Source organism: Anastrepha ludens, chromosome 4 (assembly GCF_028408465.1).
Source record: "Anastrepha ludens isolate Willacy chromosome 4, idAnaLude1.1, whole genome shotgun sequence".
Taxonomy (NCBI): Eukaryota; Metazoa; Arthropoda; class Insecta; order Diptera; family Tephritidae; genus Anastrepha; species Anastrepha ludens.
Genome location: NC_071500.1, coordinates 40,907,701 through 40,921,687, shown reverse-complemented (window position 1 = coordinate 40,921,687; position 13,987 = coordinate 40,907,701).

The window sequence follows — 13,987 nt, the reverse complement described above, 5'->3', positions numbered from 1 at the left end:
AATCCTTAGTGAGACATAGAGCATCAAGAGGTGTATTCATAGTAAAAATAAGCAACAAAATACCAGAAAATACTAAAGAAACCATACTGACATTTTTACAAAAAGTTACATAACTTCAAATATAGCAAAAAAATCGCTCCCTTAATAAAAGAGTCTCGCTTAACAAAAAAAACTCATAAATTAAATTGTACATAAGCATAACACATTTATTTAAAAAAAAACGCACATTCTACAGACAATTTGTCACGCATTCAAAGTTCTTTAAGTGATTCAATAAAAATTTGTTGGGTTTTTTTCTTTAAATGGGCATTTAGTGCGTTTTTATATCCAAAGCTAGGCAACTCTGCAGTAGCGAGAGAGAGATTTGACTGCCGAAAGCAGAAGAACACCAACAACACCGGCAATCGCGGGCAATGCTACCAGATGTTAAAAAAAGTAAAGCTAAATAAAACTGAGTGAATTATTTAAATAATTATTAAAAAATGTATATTTTACAAAATTATAAACATTACTTTTAATTAGAATAGGCTAGAAAAATGTCATGTGGAATGAACTAAAACTCCGAGACAAAAAATAATAAAAATAACAAAAAAAAAATGCTAAATCAAGTTACGAAAATGGTAATCTGGCCATACTGAAGCTAAAATCACGTAACTAGTTGTTAAATTCGCTGAGCGCAAAGTAACGGGACCACGATGGGCGCCATCTCATTATTCTTTGCATCATGAGGAACGAATGGGCAGGTTAAATGTCAAAACACATCAAAACGAGGGGTAGGAAGTTAACAGTAGAGAGTTAACATAGCGGAGCGTAGTCAACATAGCGGAGCGTAGTCAACAGAAATAAATATAGCGTTTGCATTGAAATGTAAAATGCCATGATTTGATGTTAGGGAAAAGAAAATAACAGCAGACTTGTACATTTTTCTTTCATGCTTATTTGCCGTCGGCATTTTGCATGCGCAAATGGATTATTTCTTGTGAGATGAATAAATTAATTCTAAGTAACGCAATAGCACCGTAGGCCTAAGTAGCTAGAGTGCTCTATCAGTTAGTGTTATCTATACTAATATTATAAAGAGGAAAACTTTGTTTGTTTGTTTGTTTGTTTGTTTGTTTGTTTGTTTGTAACGAATAGGCTCAAAAACTACTGGACCGATTTTAAAAATTCTTTCACCATTCGAAAGCTACATCATCCACGAGTAACACGGATTACATTTTATTTTGGAAAAAAATAGGGTTCCGTAAGATATTTGGATTTTTCGGACACAAACTGAAAAAAATCATATATATAAAATAAAGTCAACTTTTTGTGTGTGTTCGCTAACCGGCCGCGTCTGCACCGAATTAAACCAAACTTACCCACATTGTTAAGAAGGTATTGAAGATGGTTGCCGTATAGTTTGGATACCTATTGGTGGATAGGGCTCGAGATATGGGTCAAAACGTGGACCCGGGTAACCTTCGGATGTGTATGTACAATATGGGTATCAAATTGAAGCTGTTGGTGAATGCTTTAGTACAGAGTATTTTTCATGCCGCTCCGTGACTAGGGTCTCGAGATAGAGACCAAAACGTGGACCCTAGAATGTGTTTGTACAATATGGATATCAAATTGAAGCTGTTGGCGAATGCTTTAGTACAGAGTATTTTTCATACCGGTCCGTGACTGGGGTCTCGAGATATAGGTCAAAACGTGGACCCGGGTAACCTTTGGTTGTGTATGTACAATATGGGTATCAAATGAAAGCTGTTGATAAGTTCTTTAATACGGGGTAATTTTCATACCTATTGATGACTAGGGTCCCAAAATATATGCCAAAACGTGGACCCGCCGTGCCTTTGAACCGAATTAAACCAAACTTACACACATTGTTAAGTAGGTAATGAAGATGATTTCCGTATAGTTTGAATACCTATTGGTAGATAGGGTCTCGAGATATAGGTCAAAACGTGGGCCCGGGTAACCTTCGGACGTGTATGTACAATATGGGTATCAAATGGAAGCTGTTGGCGAATGCTTTAGTACAGAGTATTTTTCATACCGGTCCGTGACTGGGGTCTCGAGGTATAGGCCAAAACGTGGACCCGTGTAACCTTTGGTTGTGTATGTACAATATGGGTATCAAATGAAAGCTGTTGATAAGTTCTTTAATACGGGGTAATTTTCATACCTATTGATGACTAGGGTCTCAAAATATATGCCAAAACGTGGACCCGCCGTGTCTTTGCACCGAATTAAACCAAACTTACACACATTGTTAAGTAGGTAATGAAGATGATTTCCGTATAGTTTGAATACCTATTGGTAGATAGGGTCTCGAGATATAGGTCAAAACGTGGACCCGGGTAACCTTCGGACGTGTATGTACAATATGGGTATCAAATGGAAGCTGTTGGTGAATGCTTTAGTACAGAGCATTTTTCATGCCGCTCCGTGACTAGGGTCTCGAGATAGAGACCAAAACGTGCACCCTAGAATGTTTTTGTACAATATGGATATCAAATTGAAGCTGTTGGCGAATGCTTTAGTACAGAGTATTTCTCATACCGGTCCGTGACTGGGGTCTCGAGATATAGGTCAAAACGTGGACCCGGGTAACCTTTGGTTGTGTATGTACAGTATGGGTATTAAATGAAAGCTGTTGATAAGTTCTTTAATACGGGGTAATTTTCATACCTATTGATGACCAGGGTCTGGAAATATATGCCAAAACGTGGAACCGCCGTGTCTTTGCACCGAATTAAACCAAACTTACACACATTGTTAAGTAAGTATTGAAAATGGGTTTCGTAAAGTTTGGTTGGAGCACTGGCAACGTGTACAGCGTTCTTTTGAACCAGCCATAATGTCGCTTACTTTTTTAACGCTTGGGGCGGAACTGAACTGTCAAATTGACAGTGTGAGTTACAATGGGTCAATATTTCTTTCTGATTTGGATGCCATAAGGAAAAAACGTAAGTGCAACATGTAAAAATTGTTTGTGAATTTTTTTGGAGTGGATTTTGGAACAGTGAATAATTTCTTACGAAATTTGAGAATTTAATGTGAAATCCGAATGAAATTATGTGTTCGTGAAAAAAAAATTTTTTTCGTTTTTTTTTTTTTTGAAAAATATAAATGGATAATGGTTAAAAAAGCTCCAATGCTTAATAAAACATATAAATTGAAACGAAAAATTCATGGATGATCAGGAAAAAAGACGATTGTTTATTCATATGCGTTGATTTGAAATTTAAAAACAATCTTCTTTTTTCCTGATTTTCAATTTATATTTTATATTTACTCAAAAACAAATAGAAAAACAAAAAATATTGTTTATGCCAAAGCGCTTGAATAAAGAATAAAGAAATAAATAATACGAAAATCATATATTTTCTGTTCTAAACCATATCTATTCTATTTTAGTGTGCCCAGCGAAGGGGGCCGGGTTTGCTAGTATTTCATATTTCTCTAATAAATAATAATAATAATAATTCTAAGTATATATGCATGCACGAATATGAAATTTTAAGTATCTCATTGACTAAATTGTATTGAATTTAGGTCTATTATCAAAATTATTCAAATATCATAACACAAAAAATAACTTTGTAAACCATTCATTTACATCAAGGTTTATTATTCAGTAAAGTGTTGAATTAATATAACATCTACCATCCATATTCATGTGGGCAGAAAAAAACATGACTTGCCTCAAAAGCCAGCTCATACACCTCTCATACACATCTGCATATAAAGAATTCAAAGCAAATAGACAAACGTATGCAAACATATTTCTAATATACATATGTATGTATGTATGTATGCAAAAATCACATTTATTTTTCATGCTTATTTCCCGTAGGCATTTTGCATGCGCAAATGGATTATTTCTTGTGAGATGAATAAATTAATTCTAAGTATATGCATGCATGAATGTGAAATTTTAAGTATCTAATTAACGAAATTGTATTGATATTAAGTGCATTATCAAAATAATTTCAAAATATTCACATAAAAAATTGGCTTTGTAAACCATTCATTTGCATCAACGGTTATTATTCAACAATATGTGTCCTTTTTAAATTTTTATATCCATATGTATGTACATACATATATTCATATACTAAATAGATATAACATCTACCATCCATTTCATGTGGGCAGAAAAAAATCTTGACCTGCCTCAAAACACAGCTCATATGTATCTACATATAAAAAATTCAAAAGCAAATAGACAAACGTATGCAAACATATTCCTAACATATGCAAAAAAACTCATCTAAACGGCATTCGCGTACATAAACATATGTATGTATATATGCATATATGAATACATATGTTGGGACAATGTACATATGTACGTAAATGTTTCTATTCTAAGCAAAACAATGAATATTCGTATATACATATAATATAACCGTACATACTTACTTTTGCCCTTACATGTGTATGCTTCCAAAACTAAAATTCTAAGCCTAGCGACTACAAGAACAAAATGCATTCCTAGGCGTAGCTGCTGCGGCCATGATTATTTACCCGCGACGGCGCTGAACTGTTTCAAATATTAAAAAACACAACAAAAGCAAATTCATTGATAAGTTCGAGCTCATATTTCTACCAGCAAAGTACTTTCATTCATAAAACGAGCCGCCCATATGCCAATTTTCGCGACCATTCGAAAATAGTCAATATTGGAATATTTCGCGTTGAATTATTTGCCAATATTTGGTAAATCTTGAATTTTTGTCAAGTCGAGTGGCCGCGGCTCCGTACATATGTATGCATCAATATATGTATGTAAATATGTGTTCTCAATTCTCGACAGCAATAGCAAATCGAAATATTTTTTCTGTCGCAAGTGCTCGCAGCCTCATATGTATGTATGTCTATGGAAGTTCGTAGGCATGTATTTATGTATATGCGTGTTTGCTTTTGCACGTCCATATGAACGATTTTTCATATGCAGATATTCATTTGATTAAGCTGAACGAATATATTGATTTTGTAAGGAAATCCTGTCGAATTAAATTATTGTCGTGATTAAGTGAAAATTGTAGTGGTTTAAAAATCTAGGCTCAGGTGCTACCTGAAAAATAAGATAAAAGGAAAACCTGAAAGATAGAGAAAAATCTGAAAGACGGAGAAAACCCTGAAAAATAAAATGTTACTCATTACAATTTGATGTAACTCTGTACCATTAAAACCATTTTTGGAAATATAGTAGGAAAATACATACTTCCACTTAGAGCACAACCCTTTAACCATAAAAAAACAACATTTGTTCCCTATTCTGCTTTGACGTTGACCTTCCCCATGGCCCACAAACCCACCAATTATATCCCTACTTTTATTATAAGTAAGATCCGGCTTGATGCTAATTTCATCAAATAATAAAATGCATACGCGTTCTGTGCCGGACATTTTGCTAGCAATTTTGCTTAAATTGTTAACGACATTGGCATTGAAACCTGGAACAACATACCTGATGGGGCGCCAACGCAAAAGCGATGATTTGTGTGGTAAACAAAAACCTACATCGTCACGCATAAAAGTATATGCTTTAGTGGACATATAGTTCAAATTTTGAGCCAATGTCTTTTCGTCCTCATTATACCAACCTTTTTTGGTACTGACGATCATTTTTGCAAAAGTTGCTACAACTTTCTTCCGCAATTATTGCACGTTTCAACAACTCAGAATATTTATTTTTTAGGTCATTATTTTCTTTTTCAAGCTCCTCAATACGTTTATTGAATTTGACCGCGTTGCTCTGATAATAGCGAGCAGACTGAGCAAACCGTTCGCGAGTGATTGTGGTTTCTAAGTCCACGCAGATCTGATTACTATAACTAGCCTGCCTGTTTTCCTCTAATATCGAATATTTCTCAAACTCTTCCAGAGTTAAATCTTCTTCTACTTGCTTAACTACCCTACAATAAGTTGCAGTGACGGGCGGGCAAGCCCAATCAGAGGCAGCACTAGGCGAGCGACTTCTATTTACTGGCTCTAAATTGAAGCAAGGAAAAGCCCCTTTCAAGAGTTTATATTTTGTAACCAATGTGGGTTCAAAATGGCGTTGGCAAATAAAAACCCTGTCAGTGCTTGACACTTGCACGTTGCAAGCCAAGGCCCGATTCTTACGGGTCTCTTCGTCCCTAGGAAACGCAAAAAGTATAACTTTATCCTTAGGCACGCAGCTCTCGATACATCAGCTCCTTTTTTTCTTTTTTTCGGTCCACTTGTTCGGTGGGACATCATCATAGCCTAATTAAAGTTTTTATTTTAATTTTTACAAAATTTAAATTGAGGTATATTCAGTATAATCATATACATATATAAAACAAGAAACCGCACCCTCCGGGGATTTATAGTTTTCAAGTAATTAATTGTTAAAATTGTGTAATTTAGCGAAAGGATATTGTTGTTTTGAATACAAGTATAAAAACCAGTAAAAATGCGTTTGTGACCATACACTTTATGAATTGAAGTGAAATTTAGAACAACATACATACATAGTTGTATTATGTACCAATTTATAAGTGTATTGTATTAAAATGCGTGTAAATATTGAAAGATATAAAAGTTGTTCATGAGCCACTCCCTTACATCTCAACCAAGTTTCATTAAATAAATCATTATACTTGGCTTCAAATTACCCATACGGCATCCCCCTGGATCTTAAGATACAACAGGAAGCAATAAAAGCAATGTGTAGACTCCATAAATATGGTTTCTGGCACGAAGATGGAACTTCGGGACACAGAGAAATCTTTAAGTTGCTGTCGGAGCAGTATCCACTGTTTTTGGCACCTAAAGATGACCTGATACCCACAGTTTCGTTCGGAAGGAAATTTGATGTCAGATTTCCATTGCGTGAGCAATGGAGCAATCCAGAATGCATGCAGGGAGGTTTGACGGATATTTTCTTTACCGATGGGTCCAAGACTGAAATAGGGTCTGGAGCCGGATGGTACTTAAACGATAGTAATAAGTATCACTATGCTATGGGGGGAATGGCAACTGTTTTTCAAACAGAAGTTTTTGCCATCCTAAAAGTAGCCGAATGGATAATCGAGAGGAGATGGAGCGGGAAACAGATTGGAGTCTTCAGTGACAGTCAGGCTGCATTGAAGGCCCTGGAGAACGCGAAGCAAACCTCGAAGATTGTTCAAGAATGTAAGAAGAAGCTTAATTCTGTCTCAAGACAAAACAGGCTTGTACTTATATGGGTTCCGGGACACTCCGGTGTTCAAGGAAACGAAATTGCCGACGAATTGGCCAACCGTGGATCAGCGGTGCCCCCACAGGGGCCAGAGCCAATAATCGGAATCAGTCCCGCAGGAATCAAGAACTGGATCAACGATTATGTAGGCAATCTACATAAAGAGCGATGGTCCGGTCTAGAACGCTGCAGAACTGCAAAGTGTTTTGTGACAAGTCCGAACAGAAAACTTTCAAACTTTCTACTAAAACTTAGAAGGAAAGACATTCGGTTGATGGTCGGCATCATTACAGGACACAACCCATGGGGTCAGCATATGACCACCATTGGAATCATCGAGGACCCGGTATGCCTGTCCTGCTTGGAGGAGGCGGATAGCACTGAGCACTTTCTCTGTGAGTGTCCTGCCTTTGCTAGAGCGCGACTACGGGTATTGGGTTCCGATGTCATGGGAATGAGTAATATTCGTTCTCTAAAACTGGAAGATATTTACAGATTCGCCAAAGAATCTGGAAAATTCTCACAGGACTAACTATCTCTATCTCTGTCTCTATTCTTTCCTATCTCTTTCTCTGATACTTTTCTCCAATTACTATTCTCCCTTAACTATCTACCCCCTTTCCAGAGCTTTAAATACAATGGGCTTTTTAGCCTGAGTGTTTTAGGAGCCACCAAATCTCCTGGTGCTCCTTGGCTCGACCTCTTCAAATTCAATTCAACCCATACGGCATTATCCTACACCCGATCCTTTAAATTCAAAAGTTTTTTATAAATATGTAAATAAAATAATGAGAATGTGCGCATTCAAGTTCAATTGGTTACAAGCAATCATAAGAGCTTTTCAATATTTGGCACAATTTTCATATATGTACATATGTATATACATTTATCTAATCAAAATCAAATCTAATGCAATCATACATTTTTTCCAATATTTGGCGCAATTTTCATATATGTAAACCTAAAATAAATATGTCCTTTGCTAATATATGTATATAAACATGCATACATAAAATTTCGCGCAATTTTCATAACTTAATTACATACATATGTCCTAAATTACGCGCAATTTTTATAAAAAAACCAAAAAGAACAAATCTGTAAACATGCATACAAATCATATGGACATATCAAATGAACAAATCTGTTCTGTACGCAAGCAAATGTAAGCTAATGTAAACTACATTTTTTCACACTTGCGTATCACTCTCTCCCTCTCATTTCTCTCCGGCAGCCATATTAATTAATTTCCTACTGTTACCTTGTGCTTTCCTACCCATATTTTGTTAGGAGGAACGGGCCGGGACTGCGCCTTCTCTATGAATTTACGTTCTCTGCATTTTGTTCGGGGGCGAAGGACGGTCGGGGAAGAGAGAAGGGATTTTGTCTCCCGTACTCGGCGACACGCTTTGCTCTTCTTATTCGTATTTCTTATCTTAAAGCAATTTTTGACAGTTGCTTCATTCGTTTTCTTCTCTTGTGGAAGAAAGTTCTAAGTTATGTGTTGGTTTTCATACAAACGGAAGATAACAACGATGACAAACATCCGAACGCTGCTTGGGAAATGCACGATTATTTTTGCTAGTAAATTAGGTATAATTTAAAATAGTTATGGGACATGTTTATGTTGATTTCTAATTTTTCCCTGCATTTCTAGATACTCAAGTTAATTTTAAGTTAATTATTTACATATGAAGTATTTTTAATTTAATTTTTTTTATTCAAGTATAAGAATTTATAAATATACTAGCAAACCCCGCCCGCTTCGCTGGGCACACTAAAATAGAATAGATATGGTTTAGAACAGAAAATATATGGTTTTCATATTATTTATTTCTTTATTCTTTATTCAAGCGCTTTGGCATAAACAATATTTTTTGTTTTTCTATTTGTTTTTGAGTAAATATATAATGTTGTTGGCTTCCCAACACGTGAACAGCCAACGTATAGTTGACCATGGGTGAATACTGGTTCTTCTAAATTCATCCCGCATATTTCTAAAGTTTGCCCTTGTGATTTATTGATAGTTATTGCAAATGCTAAACGAATGGGCAGTTGCAAACGCTTGAATTCAAATGGCAATTCAGGTGGAATCATTGGAATTCTCAGTATTAGAACGTCTTCATTCTTGAATTTGCCAATTAAAATAGTTGCTTCGATAACATTATTCATCAATCGTTTGACTACAAGTCTAGTTCCGTTACATAGCAGCTTTGTTCAAATTGATGTCTCTTGGTCGATTTGATCTGGACCGTGCCATTCGTTGCCGATTTGCCTCATTTTCTTCTTGACGTTCTTCTGATGTCGCGTTATTCCGAGCATTTCTCATGCGCCTATTATTATTTGTCGAGCGACTAATATGAATACGCGATTGTCTTGGCATTTGTACTGTAATAAACATTATTGCAATTATGGTATTCTGAAATTTTGTGGATTATATTTTTTGTTTTTTTATTTGATTCACTCATATGAACCGAAAAAATAAATCCACTAAATTTGATGAAAACTTACATTAATTAATTCCAATCTACCACGTGAAAATTCCTAAATGTATAAGAAAAATATAAGCACGTGAGCGATTGTTAATTGAAAAAATAATAAATTTCTTTTTTCTTTTTGACGATTGTTTCTTAGTTATTTATTTACGTTGATTTGAAATTAAAAAAAAGTCTTCTTTTTTCATGATCATCAAGTGTTAACAATGTGTGTAAGTTTGGTTTAACTCGGCGCAAAGACACGGCGGGTCCACGTTTTAGCATATATTTCGAGACCCTAGTCATCAATAGGTATGAAAATTACCCCGTATTAAAGCACTTATCGACAGCTTTCATTTGATGCCCATATTGTACATACACAACCAAAGGATACCCGGGTCCACGTTTTGACCTATATCTCGAGACTCCAGTCACGGCGCGGCATGAAAAATACTCTGTACTAAAGCATTCGCCAACAGCTTCAATTTGATATCCATATTGTACAAACACATTCTAGGTTCCACGTTTTGGTCTCTATATCGAGACCCTAGTCACGGAGCGGCATGAAAAATACTCTGAACTAAAGCATTCACCAACAGCTTCCATCTGATATCCATATTGTACAAACACATTCTAGACTCCACGTTTTGGTCTCTATCTCGAGACCCTAGTCACGGAGCGGCATGAAAAATACTCTGTACTAAAGCATTCACCAACAGCTTCCATTTGATATCCATATTGTACAAACACCTTCTAGGGTCCACGTTTTGGTCTCTATCTCGAGACCCTAGTCACGGAGCGGCATGAAAAATACTCTGTACTAAAGCATTCACCAACAGCTTCCATTTGATACCCATATTGTACAAACACCTTCTAGGCTCCACGTTTTGGTCTCTATCTCGAGACCCTAGTCACGGAGCGGCATAAAAAATACTCTGTACTAAAGCATTCACCAACAGCTTCAATTTGATATCCATATTGTACAAACACATTCTAGGGTCCACGTGTTGGTCTCTATCTCGAGACCCTAGTCACGGAGCGGCATGAAAAATACTCTGAACTAAAGCATTCACCAACAGCTTCCATCTGATACCCATATTGTACATACACATCCGAAGGTTACCCGGGTCCATGTTTTGACCTATATCTCGAGCCCTATCCACCAATAGGCATCCAAACTATACGTAAACCATCTTCAATACCTACTTAACAATCTGTGTAAGTTTGGTTTAATTCGGTGCAAAGACACGGCCGGTTAGCGAACACACACAAAAAGTTGACTTTATTTTATATATAAGATTTCAATAAAAAAAACAACAAATTATTTATTATTTAACCAGTTTGCATTTTTCATTCATATATTTAAGAAACTGTTGTCGAACGCTCTCTGCTTTACATGTAAGCGCGTGCTAGAATACATCCGAACCAGACGATGCTAAAGTATTAAATGTCAAAATGTCGCGGAAACATTTTTGCCCGTGTGTACGCGAATGAAACATCAAAAGAGAATTTCCTGTGTCTCCCTTCCAGATGTCTCCTCGTGTAAATCGGGCCATTCAGAGGGACAGCATTGTGCCGAAAATTATGAATTATGAAGCGTAAACAAAATTGCCCCATAATATACTTAGATACCTTTTTAGACCTTTTGTACGAAGTGTAACGTTATTACTTGGTATATAGTATGAATACTTAAATTAAAGTCGAAAAATATGTGTTAAAGCTTTGAAATAAAAGCACATATTGATTGAAAAATTTTGTTTAAAAAATTTGAGACATCGGTCTCTATTGTTATGAACAATACTGCACATCAACACAACTCACAGAAGCTTCATTAATTTCTTCAATATTAAATGTTTGGCACTTTGTGCTTCATGGGAAGGCTGAATATCTGCACAGTAGCCTACAAAAAAGCCGCACTCTTCTTTTAGAGTAAGTTTATTTCTTTGCTGCTAATATGCATATGCTTTTGTGCACTTTTTATCAATTGGAGAACCACATATGTAAGTACGTAAAGGAATATAATAATTTAGTATTTATATACCATGAGAGAACCAAAAATAATGGGTTCGAAATTTTCCCTAGTATCGAAATGTCCGGGCCAGAACTGTTTCATATACATACATATGTACTACTTGTTGTTTTTTTGTGCCTCTTACTGTAGCTTTTGCGAACACTTGACTCACAGCAGCAGTGGCTGTCGAGCGGTTGGAAAACATATTTACATACATATAACGGTGCACACATATGTATATACGAAGCCCCGGCCACCGACATGACAAAAATTTAAGTAACATTTGCTCCTTCTCATTCCATTAACATTCTCTGGTTGCACAAATGGAGGGGCCTACAGTTTTAACCCGACTCCGAACAGCAATTGGCAAAAATACACTCGAAGGTTTACCATTGCCTGCCGAGGGGCGACCGCTATTAGAAAAAACGTTTTCTATTGTTTAATGTTCATGCCCGGAAATTCGAACCTACGCATTCCCGAATGGTAGTTGCGCTCCAACCCATTCGGCTACGTCGGCTGAGAAAAACAAGTACAGCTTAGTCAATTTAAAAATGTATAAAAACAAACTTTCAATATAGAATTTGCAAAGCAAGAAAATTAAACTAAGTAGATTTTACCGTTACAATGTTTATTCTATATATCTTACTCAATAAATGTTCGTATTTCACTCTATCTAAGGTGAAATAGAATAATATTGAAAGATTCTCCTTTATGCATTATACTGATTTAGTGGTCTATAATTATTATATAAAGAGGAGTGTTCGTTTGTATTTTTTGGGTAACTTCTGGAACCGCTGAACCCTCTCTGAAAATTCCTTCACTTGTACAAAGCGGCTGCCGTAGGGTTGGTACCATTCAGAATTCAGAGAGAATGTAGATTCGAATCTCTGAAGAAAAAGTAGTTTCTAATACCGGACGCCCCTCGGCAGACAATGGGAAACCTCCAAGTGTATTTCTCCCATGAAAAAGCTCTTGATAAAAAGCCTTGTTTATACAATATGGGTATCAAACAAAAGCTATTTAAAAAAAAATAATTGCAAAAATTCTTTGAGAGTTTCCACTCTTTTTTACAGACACTTAATTTGAGTTCGTTTTCAAATAGTCCAAAAATCAAAAAGCGCTATACAATATGGTTATCATCCAACAGGATATTTGGATTTCATATTATTACTAGCAAACCCGGCCCGCTTCGCTGGGCACACTAAAATAGAATAGATATGGTTTAGAACAGAAAATATATGGTTTTCATATTATTTATTTCTTTATTCTTTATTCAAGCGCTTTGGCATAAACAATATTTTTTGTTTTTCTATTTGTTTTTGAGTAAATATATAATGCTGTTGGCTTCCCAACACGTGAACAGCCAACGTATAGTTGACCATGGGTGAATACTGGTTCTTCTAAATTCATCCCGCATATTTCTAAAGTCTGCCCTTGTGATTTATTGATAGTTATTGCAAATGCTAAACGAATGGGCAGTTGCAAACGCTTGAATTCAAATGGCAATTCAGGTGGAATCATTGGAATTCTTGGTATTAGAACGTCTTCATTCTTGAATTTGCCAATTAAAATATAATAGTTGCTTGGATAACATTATTCATCAATCGTTTGACTACTTCATTTTGTTCTTGACGTCTTCTGATGTCGCGTTATTCCGGGCATTTCTCATGCGCCTATTATTATTTGTCGAACGACCAATACGATTACGTGATTGTCTTGGCATTTGTACTGTAATAAACATTATTGTAATTATGGTATTCTGAGGTTTAAAAACATGTTTTTTTTTCAATTTTGTGGATTATATTTTCGATGCATATGTGTTTAAAAGCCCAAGTCCACATGGCATAGGTGGGCACTTTGCAGTAACAGTAAAAATGCAGTAAATATAATATTTTACTGATATTGCAATTTAATCTTCATTACCAGTAAACTTTTACTGATTACTGAAAAAAATTTGCAGTAAAAATATTTTTTTACTGATTACTGAAAAAAATTGCAGTAAAAATATTTTTTTACTTATTACTGAAAAAAATTGCAGTAAAAATATTTTTTTACTGATTACTGATTGCAGTAAAAATACTGTTAATATAATTTGATTTGCTATTAACTATTAGCCTTTCTTAACACAAGCATTTCAAAATTTGCATCGCTGAGTTTTTGCCTTCTGGACCGATTTACAATTCCAGCGAATGAAAACAACCGTTCTACAGGTGCAGATGACGGTAATGGGGTATTATATTTTAAAAATACGTTTTTAATAGCCTGATATTTATTTAGGCAACTTGTTGTTTCTTC